General features: G+C 36.2%; 1 protein-coding gene across 8 annotated transcripts in view; it reads right to left on the reverse strand.

Annotated features, from left to right (window-relative positions):
- TENM4 (teneurin transmembrane protein 4) overlaps positions 1-20,459 on the reverse strand; it is a 1,541,819-nt gene that overhangs the window by 954,990 nt on the left and 566,370 nt on the right. Inside the window, exon 5 of one of the 8 annotated variants that reach the window (XM_077781305.1) lies at positions 2,301-2,377. The exons of the other annotated variants lie outside the window; for them this stretch is intronic. The gene's annotated coding sequence lies outside the window, so the exon portion shown is untranslated. The remainder of the gene's footprint in view (positions 1-2,300; positions 2,378-20,459) is intronic. 8 annotated transcript variants of the gene reach the window in all.

Here is a 20,459-nt window from a genome sequence, read left to right on the forward strand (position 1 = left end):
CACTGAAGGTGCTTCCCCCATGAAAGAAATCTCTAAAGGTTGTGTATTCCAGATTCCCTACCATAGGCAGGGACATGTTCAACTAGGTCAAGTTGCTTGGAGCCCTGTCCAACATGCTCCATTTTCATGGATGGGAGATATCCACCACCACTCTGAGAACCTTTCTGATTTAATAATTAGTAGTTTCCTGATTAGATCCAGCCTGGTTATTTTCTGGGTAACTGCAATCATAGGTCTTCAGGTGCATCCAGCTTGTGAGATGAATCAATGATGATTCATCAAAGTGATACCTCTACCTCAAAGTGCTTTGGGGTTATAGATGCACTACTTGCCACTAATGTACTCAGACATACTCAAAATGTCACTCAGACATTCCAGAATACTCATAAATCAATTTAAAAAAAAAAATCAGTTTCCCACCTTTGCTATAGCTCAACTCATCTCCACATCAAGACATGGGCAAGTCCTGGTAAGATGTATGCTCCTATATTTTTCTATCATGATTGCAGTCAGACTGCAGCAAAAAAGCTTCTCCTCTTCCAGCTTTTTCTCCCCTGATGCCAAATCCTTTTCCTCCCTTAAACAGTGTGTGCTTTCCTGATTTACATGGGCTTTGCACATTCCCAAATACTAGTTCTAGCTGTAATGTCAATACTTTCTGCTACTTATCTTTCAAATGAATATTCCAGTCCTGCACTATAGCATTTTCTTGCAATCCCAGTGGAAATATTGATATTAGTCACAGGGGAGGAGTTACAAGGGTGTCTTACCTTCCTTTTCTCTTCCTTTTCTCTTCCTTTTCTCTTTTATATGCAAACATGAGCCTGATCTAATTTTCAAATTTTCCTTCACCAGTGGAAAAACAGAATTACAAAATGAATGCCTTAAACAGTGAAAAAATATTGAGTAAAAATTGTAGACATACACACTGGGATTCATTATTTGGAAATGCACAAAGTAACTAAAAACATTTTATTTTCTTTTTTGTGGCTGAAATCCTGTTTTGATGAGACTAGGAGGGATGCTGTGAAATGGTGTACAGGTAGTGGCTAGCAGAAACAAAGGTGCTGGGCCACCAAATGGGCTAGGGCTTGTTTGGCTTGAACATGGTTAACTGCTTTCTCATCAGAATGGAATTGCTTTATCTCAGTGTGCAAGTCTATGAAGCACATATCTAAAGATAAAATAATCCATTGTCCTGTTTCCTTGTAGTCAGTGGGAATGAGGAGTCACGTTCATAATGTGATCCATCTCACCACTTTTGGCTGCCTGTTTTGAATGAGATACTTTCAAAGTAGTTGCCCCTGTCCTTGGACTTTAAAGCCAACCTGAGTGAGCAGCTCTGATCTATCTGTAGGTTGTTCAGATGGCTCTTAGTGCAGGTATTCTACTGCAAACCAATCTCCAGGTTTATGGCCTACTAGGAAAAGTACAACTTGCAATTTCCTAGACAAATTTATTTTAACTGACTGATATGGCAGCATCAGAAAATGAAATATAATAACTGCTAAAAAATATGCATCTAATTTTACGAAGTTTTTTTTTAAATTGCTCCCTGAATTTTCTTTTTTTCCCCCAAAGTTTAAAAAATCCTATTTCTATATGAAGTACCATATTATATTCTTTAACTATTCAGGCTATTTTAGAATGGAATCTCTAAATTTTCTATTGAAATAATGAGGGGGTAGGGGAGAAGAGTTATTTATATTGAACTGAGTATGTAGTTTTCTCTCAGAACTTTTAAAATAGCTGCATATCACTTGGAATATTATTTTTACATGGTAAACTACAATGCAAAGAAAATGTCAAAATGAAATTTCATACACAGAAATAAATTATGATAGTCCTACATCCAGTCAGTAAGAGAGGACTTTATCCCCACCTCATAATGAAACACTTTCACTGACATAATACACCTCTAATATAAAATTGCATCATTATAGCAGACTCCTTAACCTCCTCTCAGTTATAAAGTGACTCTCAAATTTTTCTTGTGACTCTCAAATATTACTTGTGGCTCCCAAATTTTACTTAGCAGCCTTTTTTCTGAAAATGATGAATTCAATTGGTTTTGCTTTCTGACTTTTTAGTATAAAATTTTATATATGTTTCATTTGGTTTGAGAAGCTTTCTGAAATTAAATTATTAATGAATTGAATTTGGACTAACACAAGCTAGAAGAATAAACAAAAATTCATTTCAACAGTTAAACTGAAGTATAAGAAAGACATTATGCAAAGATAGGATTTGTGGCTAGGATCTTTTTTTAGAGGCTCACATACATAGTGATGCTCACTAACCTGTAAGGGGTCTGGTCTATACTCTCACGAGGTTTGTTCTCATCTTTACTGTATATTTCTTGGAATTCAGAAAAAATCTGGAAGTGGATAAATGGATAATCATTGTCAGCTACCTAGGAAGAGATAAACATTCAGACTCAGATATTATTTTACCAGATATAGCCCGCACAGCCCTCAGTGGACTCATTTTAGCTGAAAGCATATTTCAAATAAGTAAAGAGACTAAGAAAAATTACTTGGTTAAAAAGCAATATTTAAATTATTTTTCATTCTGCTTTCATCAATCAGAAGTAGTCTCTTACTAAAAAATATTCCTACTGGGAAATAAATGGAGTATAGCTATTGTTCGTAAATACGCTGCAATAAAAGTAAGGAAATTATATATTCAAGTCATTCGCAGATAATCACAGAATCCCAGAACTCTTGACAAATCTAAAGAATGGGAATAACCTAGAAGGGCAGTTTCAGGAATACATCTATGAGTATCCCAAATAATATGTACAACAACTTTCAATGATACACTAAATTTACTGTTTTATTAATCGTTGTTCTTTTATATCAGAATTTTGTAACACTTCCGTTACTACTTAAATATTTGCATTTCTGTGATTTTTTTTTTCTGATTTTCACAGTTGTTGGTTTTGTTTTTTTTACAAGGGTGGGAGACAGGTAGGTCCTATAAAAATCTCAGTACAGAAATAAACTGTATGCCTACACACTGCCAGATTAGCACAACAGCATGTTTTAAACTGGAGCTACTGGGAAAATCTATAAAATTGTGGGTTTAATACTTACTCTACTTCAGGTAAAATCTGAAGGGGGATAAGAGTGTGACTTTGTGTCTATTAGATTTAGATCAATTTAAGGGTGATTTTACCCTATTAAGCGTGACAAGGCAGAGGTCGATTTTCTTTTGGTTTATGAGAAATAGGGTAAAGCATGACCTGTCAGGTAACTAAAACTAAGCTGCGAGCACTGGAGAAAAGAGCTACTTTGCATGATCTCAGGCTGTGAGTAGTGTCTCTCCTCTTCACACTCCTTGCTGAAATTAACTCCTGCATTCTGACAGTCCCAACATCTGTAAAATATTAGATGCTGCACAGCTTTGAAAAGGGGAGCATCAGTACATCAAATCTCTCAGCTACTAACTCAGGCTGGGAAGGTTGTTTCACCATGCTTTCCTTATAATTTATTTTTTTATTTTTACTCACACAAATGTTGTAAGGTCTTGAGTGAACGATGCTCCAAGTCTTACAGTTTTCGAAAAGAAACTATTCACCTTATTACTTCTAGTCACCTTGAATCCAGGACTACACTTTTTGTAGAAGCACAGGGCAGCTGTGATTTTCACAGAGTTTCACAGGTGGACACCTTAATCCCATGTGTTGTCAGTACTATGGGTTTAGCAAGTAAGTCCTGAGGCATTTGTTCCATGACGGGCTGATACATCCTAATGGCTTGTCTCATCATTTCCCATCTGGTATATATTTTCTTGGCTAGCTGAGACAGCATGTGGTTTACTTTTGCACATGTTCCTTGTTCTTTTAATATCAATAATGACAGAGTGTCATAATAATAGAAATAAAAAATAACAGCAATTTGCCCAAAACTGAGAGCACTGGTCTCTTTACTAATAGACAGTATTGGCTTAATTTGTCTAAAACTTTCTGTGGTTTGGCCATGCTGACAGTGGTGGGGATTTTCCAGATGCAAAGGATTATGAAGTCTTGGATAGCATTGCCACTTCCTGCAGATTTTACTAGGAAATTTACAGAGCTGGCATAACGAAACAGTCCAGGTCTCACAGTCACATGAAAATCTAATCATCCATTTTATAAACTAGTTTCAGCTGTGGATGAAACATGCAGCACCTTTTAGGAATTGATATGACTGATGGTAAGTTGGCTCCACAAAGTTTCTTCTTCCCTTTCATTTTTTTTACAATCAAAAATTGTAAAAAAATCAAGAAAAATATCAATCAGAAATCAAAAAAAAAAAAAAAATCTTGCCTGTAATAATTACTGTTATTCTTTGTTCCTTCACACAGATTCACTGTAGTCACTGAATTGGCTCAGCCATGTTAGTTCCACATCCCAAGCTTGGCACTTCTCAGTGTTACAGTTAATTGGGAAGTGATTTTGTTTCTGACATCTCTTTAAAAAAACAACTAATAAACAAAAGGTCTGAACCAATAACCCCATGAAATCTATTTTCTTAAAAAAAATTAACTTAAAATATTGCAATTATTTTTTCAGATTTTTTGAAAGTCATGATCTCACATCACCTTGAGTCACTAGGGGCAAACAAAAGTAAAAAAGAACAACTTTGTTAAAAATGTGAACAATGAACCGAAAAAACATATAAAATACTTAATGCTCATCTTGCTAAATTAAATTCCCATTGATTTTTATTCGCTTGTACCTCTCACTCCAGAGGAAAAGAGAAGGAATCCTGAAGCAATATTATTAGCCCTTAAAGCATGATGACTCCTATTTTCAGAAACTTTTGAAGGCAGAATTGCATCTGGTTAAATTTTTTTTATCTTCAGTCTTGGAAATATAAATAAAAATAACAAACTGCTTGGCTAAACCCTCACATGCCAAGCAAGGATGGCATTTGTGAATACTACAAAGCAGTATTTACAATCCTAATGAGGCATCAATGACTAATAGCTCAAGGAAGCTTATTTAAGAATCAATTCACAGCTGGTATGAATGATTATAACAAAAAAGAATTCTGAACACTGAAAACAAAATTTAGTAGAAATCTTACATTCATGTTTTACAAACTGCTCAAAAAGTATTCTGTTTTTAATTCCTTTTTTTAAATGTGAGAGTTTGAAGACTGCTTTTTGGTTTTGTTTTGGCTTTGGGTTTTTTTTTGCACTTGGTTTCTTGGGCATCCAGATTCATCTAAACCAAGAATCAGACATTTATTTGGTGTTAAAATACATAAGAATCATATAATGAAATATCACTTGTGAGAGCAGAAGTATAGTGCAAGAATAGTTTTTACTTTTTTTTTTTTACTTTTTTTTTTCAGGTTTTCAAAAGTTGAAGTTCATCTCATAATTATAAAAAATTTCTTCCTCACCTGTTCATAGTTAGTTCCTTCACTTTATGTCTTTATGTTTGCAATTTCTTTTCAAGAAGTCATACTAACATAATCATGTCCAGTAAATAACAGCTAAAAGGAGGCATGCATAGTGAACTTCCAATCTCACAGTAGCTCAAGCGGAAATGTTTTTAGTCAGGATATTTAAATAAGTTGGGAGGAGATAAACTGGAGATAAAGTTGACATTTTCAATAAAATCTTTCCAGATCCACTTTGTTATTTCTTAAACAGCTGAGATAGTCTCTTTTCCTCTCTTCCTGCTATTTCTTTCACCATTATTGCCGTAAAATTATATTTGATATGTGAGAAATAAACTATTTTCTTCTGTGCTTGAGAAGAAAGGGTGAGAATGATTCCAGAACAACATCCATGGAAATGAATGCCTTATTAATCCACATAGCAGATGCAGACAGGCTGAAATAGGAAACTTAATTCAGTCTTGTAATGTACCTTTCAAGGGATTAATACAAAATAACTCAAAAGCCCCCAAAAACATAATATGCCAAATAAAAAAAACCTCCAAGAACATATTATCCAGACTTTTATTGGGGTTTTTTTTTTGTTTTGTTTTGCTTTTCATTTTTGTTTTGAAGTTAGTTTGACTGGTTCGACAATAAACCTGAGCGGAATTCTTCAGAGCAACCAGTCTTAGTTGATATTCTATTCCAAACACATTAAAACTATTATAATTCTACCTTTTAAGAAGTCAAGCTGTGAGCAATATAATTTTCAAAATGGGAAAGAGGGGTATGCAATGGTTATGGGCAATCTGTTCTCGTAAGTTCTATAATCAGCCAAGATGATGAGGTATGGCCTTCCTCATTATAACAGAGAATCTGATTTACCTCTGCAAAAAGAAATGGCAACACTTAGCATTTATATAGCCTTTTATCTCTTAAAGCTCTTTAGAAATATTAACTAATTACAGGCAGAGAGGCAGACTTTTGAAGCTTACTGAAGAAACTACCACAATCTAAAATTCTGTGAAGGGAAAAAAATTCCTACAGGGAAATGAGTCCTGGAAATACAACCATTTATACTTAGAAAATTGCTAGAAGAGAGAAGAAAAAAAATAAAACTGTATTTAAATGGCATTAAAAGCAATCCTCTTATAATAGTGTATTTAATATTTTCAATTGCTCTGTAATTATTTCCAAAGAAAAAACTTTGGCCATGTAGATGTCAAAAGTCATATCTGACATGGATACCTTTACTGTTATTTAATTTGGTCCCTTGAGATTTTTTTTCCTAAGTCTGTGTTGCATTATTTATGTGTGAGCTATTTCGTTTAGTAAAGAACTACAGCTTAACTAGTAGAGCTTAAAGGTGTAACTGTTCTTTTAAATCATTGGTGTTGTTTAATATGCTAGGTTGGACAATCCTTCCAAGCAGAAATATTAAAGACAGGAATAAAAGTGTTAGGGTAATAACATGATAAAAATTTGCAAGACTTTTAAGGTATTTCTGCTATTTTCCAGATGACAAGTGGCATCTGTCAGAAATTTTTGAAACAATCATGTGGAAATGTCTTTTACAAGGAAATTCTTGTGTTGGAACAAAATTTGTTGTGATTACTCTTTCTTATACATGTAAGTAGATTTATATTTCTTATCAGCTCTTTTATTCAGTAATATGTCCTATCTGCCTGCTAAGGGATTGTAATGAGGCAGCTGTCATTTCTCTTCTGTTTGTATAGTGGAGTGATATAAATCTTTTATTTTTTTTAATTATTTATACCCTTATGCCCGCTTGAATGCAGGCCAAAGAAATACCACTTATATTTTTACTTCCTCCTCAACTCTCCCACTAAAGTACTGTCATATTTGTATTAAAAATGTGTCTATGTGTAAATGAAAAAAAATTCCATTTGTTGGATAAGTAGACTTTTTTATCACAGTTTTCTTCCTAGAGCTTTGGCTGGCTGGAAATTTTGTAGTAGAAGTAGGTTCTTCAAGGTTGTTTACTAGATTCTGCAGGTACTTGATGCTTAAATCCAGTATTGCTGAAGCTCACATGGCTGGAAATTTCGGTATTTATGGCTTGGGCCAGGCTAGCATCCAGTAGAAGGAAGTAATTTTGTAACCTGACAGATGTCTTAATCATATATGTTGCTATATGAGAGAGCAGCATCTGTATCCAGAAACATTTCCAAGACATTAATTCATTGCAAGTCTGTGTCTTCAGCCAAAATAAACTATTATTTTTTGGAAATATCCTTTGCTTGTCACATTAATCTCTCACAGATACACTCAAATACTCTTTCCTTATGAATCAAACTCATTGTAGCACTACTTCATCTTGGCAATGATGGTAGGGTTGCATCTGGCAGAAGACTGGGAGTCACTTTGCCTAATATGTTTCCTTCTGATATTTGCCTATGCATCCAAGGAGACATTTGGTTCATTTTCATAAAGCCAGTGAAGGACTAGCTAACCTTAGATACTGCATGAAAGAAACTTATTAAACTTTAACATCAGCAGAAGAAACCACGCAGAAGTTAAACAAATCCCAATGTACAATCTATTGACCTGTTTTCTCTGAATCAAGGGAAAAAAGGCCAATCATCAAAACCATAATGTGTTAATGATAAAATATCAATATAATTGCTATCCAGATAAAAGGAAAGAAAGGTCTTAGGAAATAATTTTTTCCCCTGTTTACTCTATTGCTTAGATACAAGGTCTTGGCAAAAAGCTACCCAAATTCTTGGATACTAGTTGCTGACAGAGTTTCTGAACATCTTGCTGGTGTTGCTAGCTCATGTTCTCAAAGACACTCATGAAATTAAACTTTCTTTCATCCACTTTAAGTTGTATTTCCATAAAGAATTATGAAAATAATTATCTTAGAAAAATGGTTAAACTTACAGATGGGCTATCTTACTGCAGGCCTATGGTTTTCTTTTGTATCATTTAAATCTTTCTCAAAAATTACTTCTTTAGAGAAAATGAAGTTATTTTGTTTTGTTTTGTTTCTCTCAGAAAGGTTTAAATTTATCTTCAAGTCATTGACACATTTGCTCAGAGTTGAATCTACACCAAAGAAACACAATATAAGGATAAACAGCTGCACTAGGCTTTATTTGGTCTTGATTTTGTAATTGCAGCGGTCAAAAGTGCTACTGGAAACCAAAAAAATGCTGAATTGGACTGCAAGTTGCAGGAATTATCTCAGCATGAAGCCTGACAGATGCTTCATCTCTTGGTCAGAAACAGATCTATGGTCTTCAGTGTGACAAACACTATGTTTTGGCACCATGTGAGTGCTATTCCCATACTCTCAACAGCAAGCTGCACTGGCAGAGAGCTACAATGTGTTTTATTGTGCATTTTTTACCACTGCTTTTTATGCTAAAGCACTTTATATATTGCATGAAATGTTTATCTATTGTAGAAATTTGGGGGGAAATATGTTAAAACTAAAATAATTAGCCAAACCCCATATTTATCTCACAATTTTACAGTTTGAACACAAAAGGGTAAAATAATATATTTCTTAGTGTAAAATTTTCTTCAGACTCAGAAAAATACAGAAAATTTATCTGTGCAGAAAAATGAGGAAAAAGTGGTTATTTTCATTAATTCCATGGTGCCATAAATATCATTAATTAAATGGTACAACTTCTTAACTCTAAGTAGCTGTTAATTAGTGGTTTCCAGTTTCTGGCAAAGCTCAAAGCCATTTCTCTTTATCTAATCTGCTTGTATGATATACAGGGAAAAGAGTAAAAATCAGAAGGCAGTATGAGAATGAACAAGATATGCCATACAGACGACTTTCCCAATCCGATTTAACAACTTCTGTCATAATGTTAATCAGGCCACGTTAGTGCCACTGAAGATAATATCCTTGGGGGTGTTGAGTGTAGAACCCTCCTCATTTTTCCAGTTTGCTCTTTGCACAGCCTTACTTTGACTTTGCTGAACACAAAAAACAGAGCTAATCATCTGCAAAGTACTGAAAATTCACTGTTATGTAATTAGTGCCAGCTCTCCCAGGACTCAAAACTGGTTTCACTGAAGTTGTGTGTTCTCTAATCTAGGATGACAGAGGACTTTTGGCAAGACCCTGTATGACTCAGCTCAGTGGGAGTTTCAGCACTGATTTAAATGGAATTGGATCCATGCAAGCAAGTTAGAAACTCACTTCAGTACACCTTTGTCTCTCTCTGGTTAGGAAACAATGCAATTAAAAACTGTTCTTCCTTTTGTGAGGACAGTTGTCCTTATTTAGGGTGAGTATGTTCACACCAGTGCTGATATAAAAAAAAGAAACTCTCATAAGTTCATGCCACATTATACTGAGTGTTAAATAAACACATAAAAAATAAACAAAACCAAACCCACACACCCAGTGCCTGTCCTCAGAATTTCACAGGATTTCCCCTCATGTTGTACATTCTATTGTCTTATTGTTGTAATGTATCCAGCACATTACTGATGTTAGAGATTGAGGGTATAGACACCTATGAGAGTTCTCAGCCTGCAAATGCCTATATTTCATTTTCTTTTTCCACTGGTGCTGGGAGCAAAGCTTATCATGATTTGAACAATGAAAAGCTACAGAAAAAGCTGCCAGGAAAATCAATTTAAATCCCCAAAGTCTGAACAGACTACAACACACTGGAAAGGAAAGAAAAAGGTAGAAAAATAAAGTAGTACTAGTCTGGCCTATTGTACCTTTTGGTAATGCTGCTATCCAGGTACCATATTCTTTACACAGTATCAAAAACCTACTGATTATTGGGGAGAATGGAATTTTTCAGAAATAACGCAATCTAACCCTGTCACATGGGTGTGCTGCTCTAATTATCTGTTTCCAAACCATACACTTCACTGAACAACTTCTGTAAAGATTAAACTACTCTTTCTGTTCCTATTAGATTTTTCTTCTTCCTTATGTTTTGTTATGTCATGCTATGTTCTGTTATGTCCTGTTATGTTGCTATGTTATATTATTTTCTACGTCTGTAGCCCTTAGGGGATGTATAATGAGAATAGCAGCACAAATGAGAAAGCAGAAAATACAAAGCAGTAAGCTTAGATTTAGGCAAAGTGGCAGCTGCCATTAGAGATAAGGTAATTCTCCTAAAAGGCTCCAGCAGAGATTTAAAAACTAGCCCACACTGACAAGCTGCCAAAGAAAGAAAAGGGCTTTTTTCCAGGTATTTTTCCACTTTTTTTTTTTTCTTTTTGGTGGAATGACTGGTGAAATTCACAAAGAATTTATCATCATCTCTCACTTACACCTTCCTATAAATAGTTGGGGGAGGGAGGAAACAAAAAAAGAAAAACCTCTTTTACTTTAAGGAATATAGTTTTTTTATTCCTATAGATCCTCCAAATCCAGCCTGCTCCTGCCTTTTTTTGTCATGCTCCACAGAAAAAGAAAGCACAACGAAAAATGTGCCCAAACACAGTGAACTTGAAGATGCACATTCAGCCTTTTGTGAACATCAGTAACAGAATGACTGAGTCACTCAAGCTCCACCTAAACATAAAGAAATAGTATTAAAGTAAGCTAGGAATGGGGAGAATTTAGGAAAGACTTAATCAATATTTCAGGGATCATTCAATAGGCTGAACCTGCCTTGTCCCCAGGGGACACCTATTGGGTAAAAACCACACTCCGTCAGTACTGAATACTTTAACTGGGGATTAGAGATTGTCTGTGCATTGCTTTGAATATCTTTTTGCAGTGAGATACTATCCCTGATAATTCTTGAAACTGAACCCATCACAATTTTTTGTTAATAAAGAGCATTATTCTGTAAACTGTTGGTGTGAGTCCTTCAAGGTGCTGGACATTGCTGGCAGCAGTAACATACTTGAAAAGAGTGGGAAGACCCACAGAGGGGTCACAAAGTGGGAAGAGCCCCTGAGAGGTCTCCCTTTATGCTGTTGCTCTGTGTCCCTGAACAAGTCTGTCAAGTCACCCTCTGATCCAGAGGACTGGTCAGTGAAGGCTCCCCATAACGGGATGCTGATGGCATACAAGGATCTCGTCTTTCCTGAGGGCTGACAGACTAATCAAGCACTAGGGGTTCAAGGAAATCTCTCTTTTTCACAACACATCCTTAACATGGATTAATAGCCTGGAACTATAAGCTGCAGCAGATAAATACGAAGAAAATAACAAACTGATTAAGTAAATCAGAGCTGATCTACCTATCAGTGTAATTGGCTAGGAGTTTCACTTGAAAGGTGGAAAGATTAAGCAACTACCTTAAAAGACCAAATTACCTTGGAATAATAATTACTATGAATGCTTCAAATACAATGAAATCCAGCTTTGATCCGATTTTAATACTGTGAAGTTTGATAGGAAGGAGCAATTAATACACACTCTAAGGGGCAAACTCAAGGCAATGAAGATGACTGTTTGCCTGGAATCCTCTTAATTTTAAATCCCTATATATTATTACCTCATAAAGCTCTTGGTTTTGTTTTGTTTTTTCCTATGTTTTTCAAGTATTCAGACATGTCAGTATTATCTTAGCTTTTATTTGTGGTCTAGTATACTTTTGAAAATGATGTTCATGTCCTTCATCTCCCCATCATAGATGAACACCACAACTGTAAAATTAATGTGCTTTTTGTCATTTCTGTAGTACAGACTTGACTTAGAAGAAATGTGTGTGTATGTGACCATGTGGTATCACATCTACAGAGAAAACTAATCTGGAGTTCTCATCAGATGTAAATTTTGACCCATTAGCCAAATAAGCATATCCTTTGCATATTCCATGCAGTGTTGGCCAAGGCAGATATCACATACATCTATATCCACCCACACACAGGATAGGTGACTTAAAAACAATTGTAAAAATCATTTTTTGGTGATGTAAACAAAAAAGCAAAATTCAAGGAAACTGAGCTCTTAACTGAAGAGACCAATTGAGTACTCTTGTACTTCAGCAAATCAGCCACTCTACCACAGTCATTGGAGTAGTTTTCAAGTGGGCAAACACCTGGTTGGCACATTTGGAAGGCAAATTTAACCACATATAGCTATCACCTCTCTAAATCTAAGAAAACCCCAAGCATTTTTCTTTTTTTTCTTTAATAGCTGAGTATATTCCTGAAACAACGTATATGCCTACCTTTGTCTAATGATTCATTTAATGTCAGAGTCACCATAAAAGCTTATGCTTAAATAATTTTATATAAAATATAAGTGTATTCACATATGTATTATATGTATTATTTTAATGTTCTATATTAAATTATATATATAAATATATATATATTATTTAATCTGATTCTTAAAATCACAGCTCTCATCATGCATTTGGTGATAGGACAGCCTCTTTTTTCAAACTTTATAGAACTTTAGAAGATAGAAAAAACCTGCTATGAGCAATATCATGGGCAATATCATCTGCTGAGACACATGATTAGACATCTGACAGACTTGAACTGGAATAGTATCACCAGGCAACCAAACCTATTAACCTTTTTTCCAGCAGATGGCTAAATCTAAAAAGCTCAGCAGTATCAATTTATACGTTTGTACAGTCCTCAATGAATGGAAGTAGAGTGATTCAAAAGGAAAATCATGTGCTGATCTACAATGGAATATTAATAGCCAAGCTTGGGAGAAAATTGCACAGAAATCCTAGCATGACTCTCCTGAACTAGGAATTTGAAAATAATTAAGACAAAAATAGTATTTACATATTGTTGGACATCCTCTCAGATGATGTGTGTATAGATGATGGTAATACAACAAAGGAAGAAGAGATTTAACCAGGTATTTCAGGAATGGAAATACAAAACAGCTAAGAAACTAAGCCAGTGTCACTATATATAAGAAATGTGGAGTTAAGAAGTTCTGGACCATTAGATTTAATGACATAGGAGTAAGCACTTTTTAAAGGCTTTACATACATACATCACATGACTATACTCGAGGAAAAGGGCGACTTGTGTTAAAGGACAAAACCTGGCCCAAACTTTTTATATTATCCTTGCACCAAACCACACATGCAAAGGGAAATACCAGTGAAATTAATGGAAAATCACATGTATTCAAAATTGTAGAGTAGTTTAATACTAAGCTTTTTTTTTTTAAATACAATTAACTGCTGAAAATAGAAAAATATATAAATGGTTTTGCTTTCCTTCTTTGTCCAAATTTTCCTTTTCCTTTCCCTTTCCCTTCTTCATTAGTTGCATACCCCTCTGAAAATAAATTCTAACATTGAATATATTCAGCAAATAGAAAACAATTGCCTTACTCACAATGTTAGTCAAACTACTCATGCTTCTGGTATTTTTGAGGAGTTTTTTTTGGTCATTTTTATTCTTCTTTTTTTTTTATATATGACAGGTGATTATCAGCTCTGATTATCATTTGTATTCTTTGCTGTTAGCAGCTGTCATGCTTCTTATTCTCATATGGATGACCTCAAATATAGAGAAAAGACCCATGAAATCAGTTTTTGAAGTCTGAACAGCAAGAGACCTGCATGTGGCACTCACATTTGCAGACATCTAAATAGAGAAGTTGATATTTTTCAGAATGTCAGCATGCTGACAAGCAAAGCTGAGCAGCTTTGTTTACCACTGAGTGAGAACCTTCTACCTTTCCACCCCAATGCCAGGACACCAGCTCTTTTTTTTTTTTTTTTTTTTTTTTTTTTTTTTTTTCTCTTACTCTTGAACAGCCATAAGTACTGCAGCAAAATACTATTGTTTAACTCTGCAATCTGCGGAATCTAGAAGATAGAAACAATGTAAACAGTCAGTCTGAGCCATAGTTCCTTCAAAAAGAAGAACCTGCGGAAAAGATTCAAGACAAAATGATGGCTTGGGGAAAATAAATTCCCTTCCTGCTGTCTTACTGCTGACAGGAAAATAATGAGAGGTACTGCTCCTCTCAGGTAGAAAGTCTGATGCATGCTAACAGTTACAGTGTCACTAGAACTGCAGTTTGTTCAGCCTGGAAAGAGAAGGCTTCAGGGAGACCTCCTAGCAGAATGCCAGTACATAAAGGGGACCTAAAAGATAATTTGAGAGGGGCTTTTCTCAAGGAAATGTGGTGATAGCACACGGAACGGCTGTAAGCTGAAGGAGACTAGGTTTACATTAGCTTTAGGAAGAAATTCTTTCCTGTGAGAGTGATGAGACTCTGGCACAGGCTGCCCAGAGAGGCTGTGGGTGCCCCATCCCTGAAAGTGTTTGGGGCTTGGAGCAGCACCCCCTTAGAATGGGCTTGGAGCAGCCTGCTCTAGTGGAAGGTGTCCCTGCCCATGGCGGGGTGATTGGAACTAGGCGGTCTTTGAAGTCCCTTCCAAACCAAACCATTCTGTGATTCGCTGGTTCTAAGCAGTGCAGAGACCACAGAGATGCTCTGTGTTGTGCCATTAGTGTCCTTCAGTAGCACTGTGCACGCTAAGTCTCTGTTGCATCCCCATTCACTACAGACAGCAGTGCAGATACACTGAGGGGTTAAAGGTGCAGAGATGCCCTGGCCAGCTCTGCCCCTTCCAGTGCTTCAAGAATATCTGCATTAAAGCAGCAGTGTGGTGCACTACTGAAGCTGTCCTAGGTTACAAAATATTAGGTTATATGATACAGATCAGTACTTTTACACAAAATGATGGTAAGAAAACCAAGCACGAATTTAAGGTGTACACATTATATAATATATAAACATTAGATTCAGATTAACAATATCTTGGCAACTTGTACTGATGTTTATTGCTTTGGGTGAAAATGGGCTATCACGTTTTACCTTTCCTTTATACTTTCAATGTTGAATATTTATAATAGATCAAGCAAGCAGCTTAGATATACATGTTCACATTTGCTCTAATAACTCTCATAAGTGACCTCGTACAGGTGATGTTTTTGAGGTCCTACAGCAAATCAAAACCAATATCAGATGTCAGGTGTTTTCTGTCACTGTTCCCACATCTAACCCAGTAGATCACTGTGACCTTAGACAAGTCATTTAATCTCTGTTTCTATTTCATGTTCACATGTTAATGGACCTGAATGAAACTGCAGTGAAACAGAAAATAGTTTGCTATTATTCTGAAATATTCCTGCATTAAAAACATTTAACATAATGATGCCATAAAAGAACTGATGTAGTACTGCTGCAAAGCTGGAACACAGATTTTTGTGATCAGATTGCCTATAGTAGATGATACCTTGAGGGTGCTTCCTGTTTATGAGGTGATAACCATTTCTTAAGCCATATAACTTTCAGGTTTATTATGCAAGGACACAAATATTCCAGCATTAACAGCAAGAGCTCTTAAGGCATTACATAAAAAATTGCTTCTTCTTTTCATAATCAATCATACCCTTCTTGATTCTAGCATCACCACAACAGACACTGTGTCCCTATTGTTCAAAGAAGTTAAGCAACACAGACAGCAACAGACAGATTTTATTTTCCATTTGATCTAAAAAGTCCATGGAACAAGATGCATAATGCTACAGCATGTGCAGCATACAAGGCTTGCTGGCAGAAGAAAACCTGTGAATATTATTGAATACAGGCACAGTCTGCTCCTGAAATAAAAGGATCTGATCCTTTAATGGTGTGAGGGATTTTTGCAAAAAAACCAACTTTTATAAAGCCTAAGTACGTAGGACTGATAACAAATTCCCACTTCAAATTTGAGTATAATTTATGGTATGATGAATCAAAGTTAAATTTAATGTTTTTAAAAATAAGTCTATATTGTGGAGACTAAGATGATTTTGGTCTGGAGAAAAAGATGTCTTCCAGAGAGCAACTCAAATTTAGCTTTGCAACATAAATACACTATAGCATTCAGCTCTTTCCTGTGGCCAATTCTTTTCCTGCTGAGACCAGAAAGTAAGGAAAACCTTCAGTATTATAGGAAAAGGGAAAGAATTCCAAACAAAGATGTTATAGGGAAATTCCCTTGTTTAGTTTCAAAAGACAGTTTGTACACTTTCTGTCAAAAAAAGATTAAAATAGAGATAACTGCAGAAGTTCCACGAAAAATAATGATTTATTCAGTCTTTGCCTTTATGTATTTAACTGTTTTCCAGGAAATATATATATGACACATGTAGTTTCACTGTGCCTGTTTATTCTTTTTTCAAAAGTATCTTACTATTCAGTTTCAGGTGGGAACACTGAAACCAGCTTGCTGGACAGTGGCAAAATTGAGTACATCCTTACTGGACTTCAAACAAAGTACCTGAAAATATCACAGAATATTTGTTATGACTCCTGGTAGGAAATTCTGAAGTCTGAGGACTCCCAAGGTGACATCATCTCATGTCCTCTGCTGTCTTTCTGCCCACAGTAAGGTCTAAACAGGAGACTCTTTCATGCTGCATTTGTAAAGCGATGGGATGTCAAATGCCATTCTTATTTTACAGGCTCTGCTGTAGCTCTCCCTTAGACAAGCACAATATGAGATACAGAGATCAGCTGCATCCTGTCAGTTCATTTTAGTACTTAATGTCAAGAGCTTATATAGTGTTTTCTATGTCTAGTAACATGTATAATTATTCAGGCTTTCACTGTGCCTATAACACAGAAAAAAATACATATTTCTCTATCCTTCACCATAGTACTGTAGAATCCTAGAATGGTTTGGGTTGGAGAGGACCATAAAGATCATTTAGTTCCAAATCATTGCCATGGGCTGGGACACATTCCACTTCACCAAGTTTCTCAGAGCCCCACCAAACTGGCCTTGAACACTTCCAGGGATGGGACTGTTACAGTGTGCTCGGGCTATGCTTTTCCCCATTTCCAGGGACCCCTGTAGCTCTGATCAGATAAGCCAGGTCCCCTCCCTCCTGCCCTGATGGGGTTGGCAGACAGCTAGAGAAGCCCTCCTTGTCCAGAGCCTAGATAAGCCTCTAACATTTCCTGTTTGCTCTCTTTCTCCCCCTCTTCCACCCAGGAACTCATGGAATAAAGAAGCTGGACAACCACATCAGGGTAAGAGCCTCTTTTGAATTTTTGCCCATTTCCTGATGTTCCTCCCCTCAAGGCCTCGTGTCTCTGGGCTAGCCTAATAATTTAGGGGCTGAGAGAGGTGAAGCATCATGGGACATCCACAACTGCTCTGGACATTATGTATGCATTGCAGTATTTTAAGTTACATCAGTCCACAAAACGTTTTCTCCCTTCCTTCTTTCTTTGAGAACACAGGAGCTAATGTTTAATCTTCCCACCTTTTTAGGTTGAAGGATGTGAAAATTTAGCACAGATATTTGTTCCCATGACAGCCTTCCCTCTCAGCATGCAGTAATGTGAAACCAAACACTCATTTGGTTATAAATCCACTCGGAGGATTTGCAAAAGTAATTCCCCCCAGCAAATGTATGGAAAGCTCAAGATGGCTTAAATTGAAACCTAAATTATTCTCTGTTAACATTAGTATTCCCCTAAGAAATACATCTGCCAGGTTAAGCCTGTGTGTGTGGGAAATGAGACCTGAGGACCAACACCAACAGTCTCACTCAGCTGCAGTGCATGCTCTGCTCCTTCGCTTCCTAAGCAGACTGTCAAGAAAACTCAGCATCAGACACAGGATCTGAATGTAAGGCAGACAGGTAAATCTCTATTCCGATTGTCAATGCCAATAAAGAAAAACAGAAAGAAAAGAAAAAAGAAGGAAAGATGGCATAAAATATTCACAGAGCAGAATCATAGGATGGTTTGGGCTGGAAGGGATATTAGAGATCATCTAGTTCCACCCGCCTGCCAAGTGCAGGGATGACACCCTCTAGACCAAGTAACTTGGGGTTCCATCCAACCTTGCATCGAACATTTTCAGGGCTATGTCATTACGACATGAACTTGTCCTGATTAAACATGAACTTATCCCTCTGACCACCTGTTTTATGTTTAAGCTTTTTTGGCAAGCCTGAAAGAAAGAATAGTATTCCAGATTTCTTATATAAAACTTTAATACTGCATATACTAAAATAATTTAAAACATGAAGGAAGGAATTTAAATCCTGAAGGTTTACAATGTAAGACATCTAAGTTCTTCCTCATCCAGCTCTGAGCACCATTACACTAAAAGGAACAAGGGCAAATATTCTTTAGATCTAGCACCCAGTCTGAGAACTTAGTTGCAGAGAAGTCTAGAGATATTCATGCTGTGCCTGTTAAGACAGGTCCCTATTCTTGAGAGCTAGATTAATGAAGAAGACAAAGAGAAAAAAGAAATCTTCATAGAGAGGTAAATAATCCTTGTGCTGACATTCTAAGTTATAATTGAACCTGGACGAGAGGATAAATAAAATAAAGTTTACAAATCCACAGAAAAAAAGGTGGAATTAACTTATGTAATGACTTGATGACTAATGCAGAAAGTTTTACAGTGTGATTCATCTAGTCGTATTATGTGTGTTTACAATAGGTCAGAAAAATTCCCCTAAGGAGCCCAGTTTTCTCCAGACATGATAAATACAACCTAATGCGATTGCCACAGATGCAATAATTTCCAGGAAATGTAATGAAGACTGCCATTGGTATCTGCACTGCAAAATTATTTACAAGTCTGGTTTACAGGTATTTGGGGAATATTTTCTTCACTTTCCAAAAATCTTATTAGGTTCCTTAAGAACAATTTTACTTGTAGATTCATGGACTAAAACCCCTCAAACATCTAAATAAAATATATTTGGGTTTGTGAATGAAAAATAAGTACCAATTACTCACAAATCTAAAGTAGATTCATTTAAAATAAGAAATCATTCATTTAAAATAAGAAACCTATCTACATTTTGAGAGGACATAGACTACATGATCCAGTACCATTAAAAAAAAAGAAAAAAAAATATTCTGCCTAACTACAATTGCAAGGACTCTAAAGACACATTAAGGAAATATGAAACAGTTTGCAGTTAGTTTCAGAACAGCCATGACTGGAGAAATACACAAGTACGCAAAAGAATTAACCACCTAGAGAAACTGCATATAGTTTTTCTTTCGTTCCTGCTTTCCTTCTTTTTCTTGTTATTTGTTTTTCCTTAGTAATAAAAAATAACACTCCAGGTCATATTCAGGTGAACAGTAGCATCAGATAAGAACCATAATCTCTAATACTTTTGGGCTATCCTGGACATAGCATGGACCATTCCTATTTTCCTTCCCTTCCTCACACACTAGGAATCCCAATGAGAACTGCTAGATATATCAAAAATATATTCACCCAATATATTCACTCAGGCAGCAGCAGGAAGGTGATTATAAATCAAAGCATCTTCTGACAAGTCAGAACACACTTTGGCAAAAGAAATAAAGGAAGTTCTAATGCTGCAAAAGGAACCAGATGTGTACATTGCTGTGACACCAGAGAAATCAATTGTCTATAGATATTGCTATATCACACAGCAGTCCAACAGGCTCAGTGGCTGGATTAACCTTGACCCAGAGCAGGCTGGGTTAACATCAGCTGCAGCAGGGTCTAAGCTCACAGTTTCTCTTTGAAACACCACTGCTGCTCCTGGGGTTTTACAAGTGGAGCATTGGTGTGAAGTATTTCTGAGGAAATGACAGCTGAAGGCTGTCTGATAGCTGTCAGAGGCCTCATGACCCCTCCTGAATTGCAGACAGGCAGCAAGACTATGATCAGCTGTTCATTTTCCCCAGAATGCCCCTCTGGCTCAGCAGGCTAAGACCCCTTCTCACAGCTGGTGTCTACAAAACTGAGCGTAAAATTGGGATTTCTCTACCAGCTCTTTCCTTCACCTCAGTACCAGTCAGAGTCACAGTAAGAGTCTGAATAAATATCTTGTGGTCTTTGAGTTGAGATTTTTCTACCCAAGGGCCAGTTGTGTCAGCAGGGGCAGTATTTTTGGGATAGTGCCTTTATTGGAAGCATCAGCATTGTCCCTAGTAAGCTTGAGACAAGAAAGGTACTCTGGTAAAGTGCTGCAGATGTATTTATTGGTACTTCAATACCTGAGTACTAATACTTCATACCTGGTGTGCAGATCTACAATGTTAAGAGGTGACAGAGGTGTTCTGTACATTTGGGGAAGAGATGCAGAGGTTTTAGAGTGCCTAAAAGTGTCAAATTAACT

This window comes from Lonchura striata, chromosome 2 (genome assembly GCF_046129695.1).
Source record: "Lonchura striata isolate bLonStr1 chromosome 2, bLonStr1.mat, whole genome shotgun sequence".
NCBI lineage: Eukaryota > Metazoa > Chordata > Aves > Passeriformes > Estrildidae > Lonchura > Lonchura striata.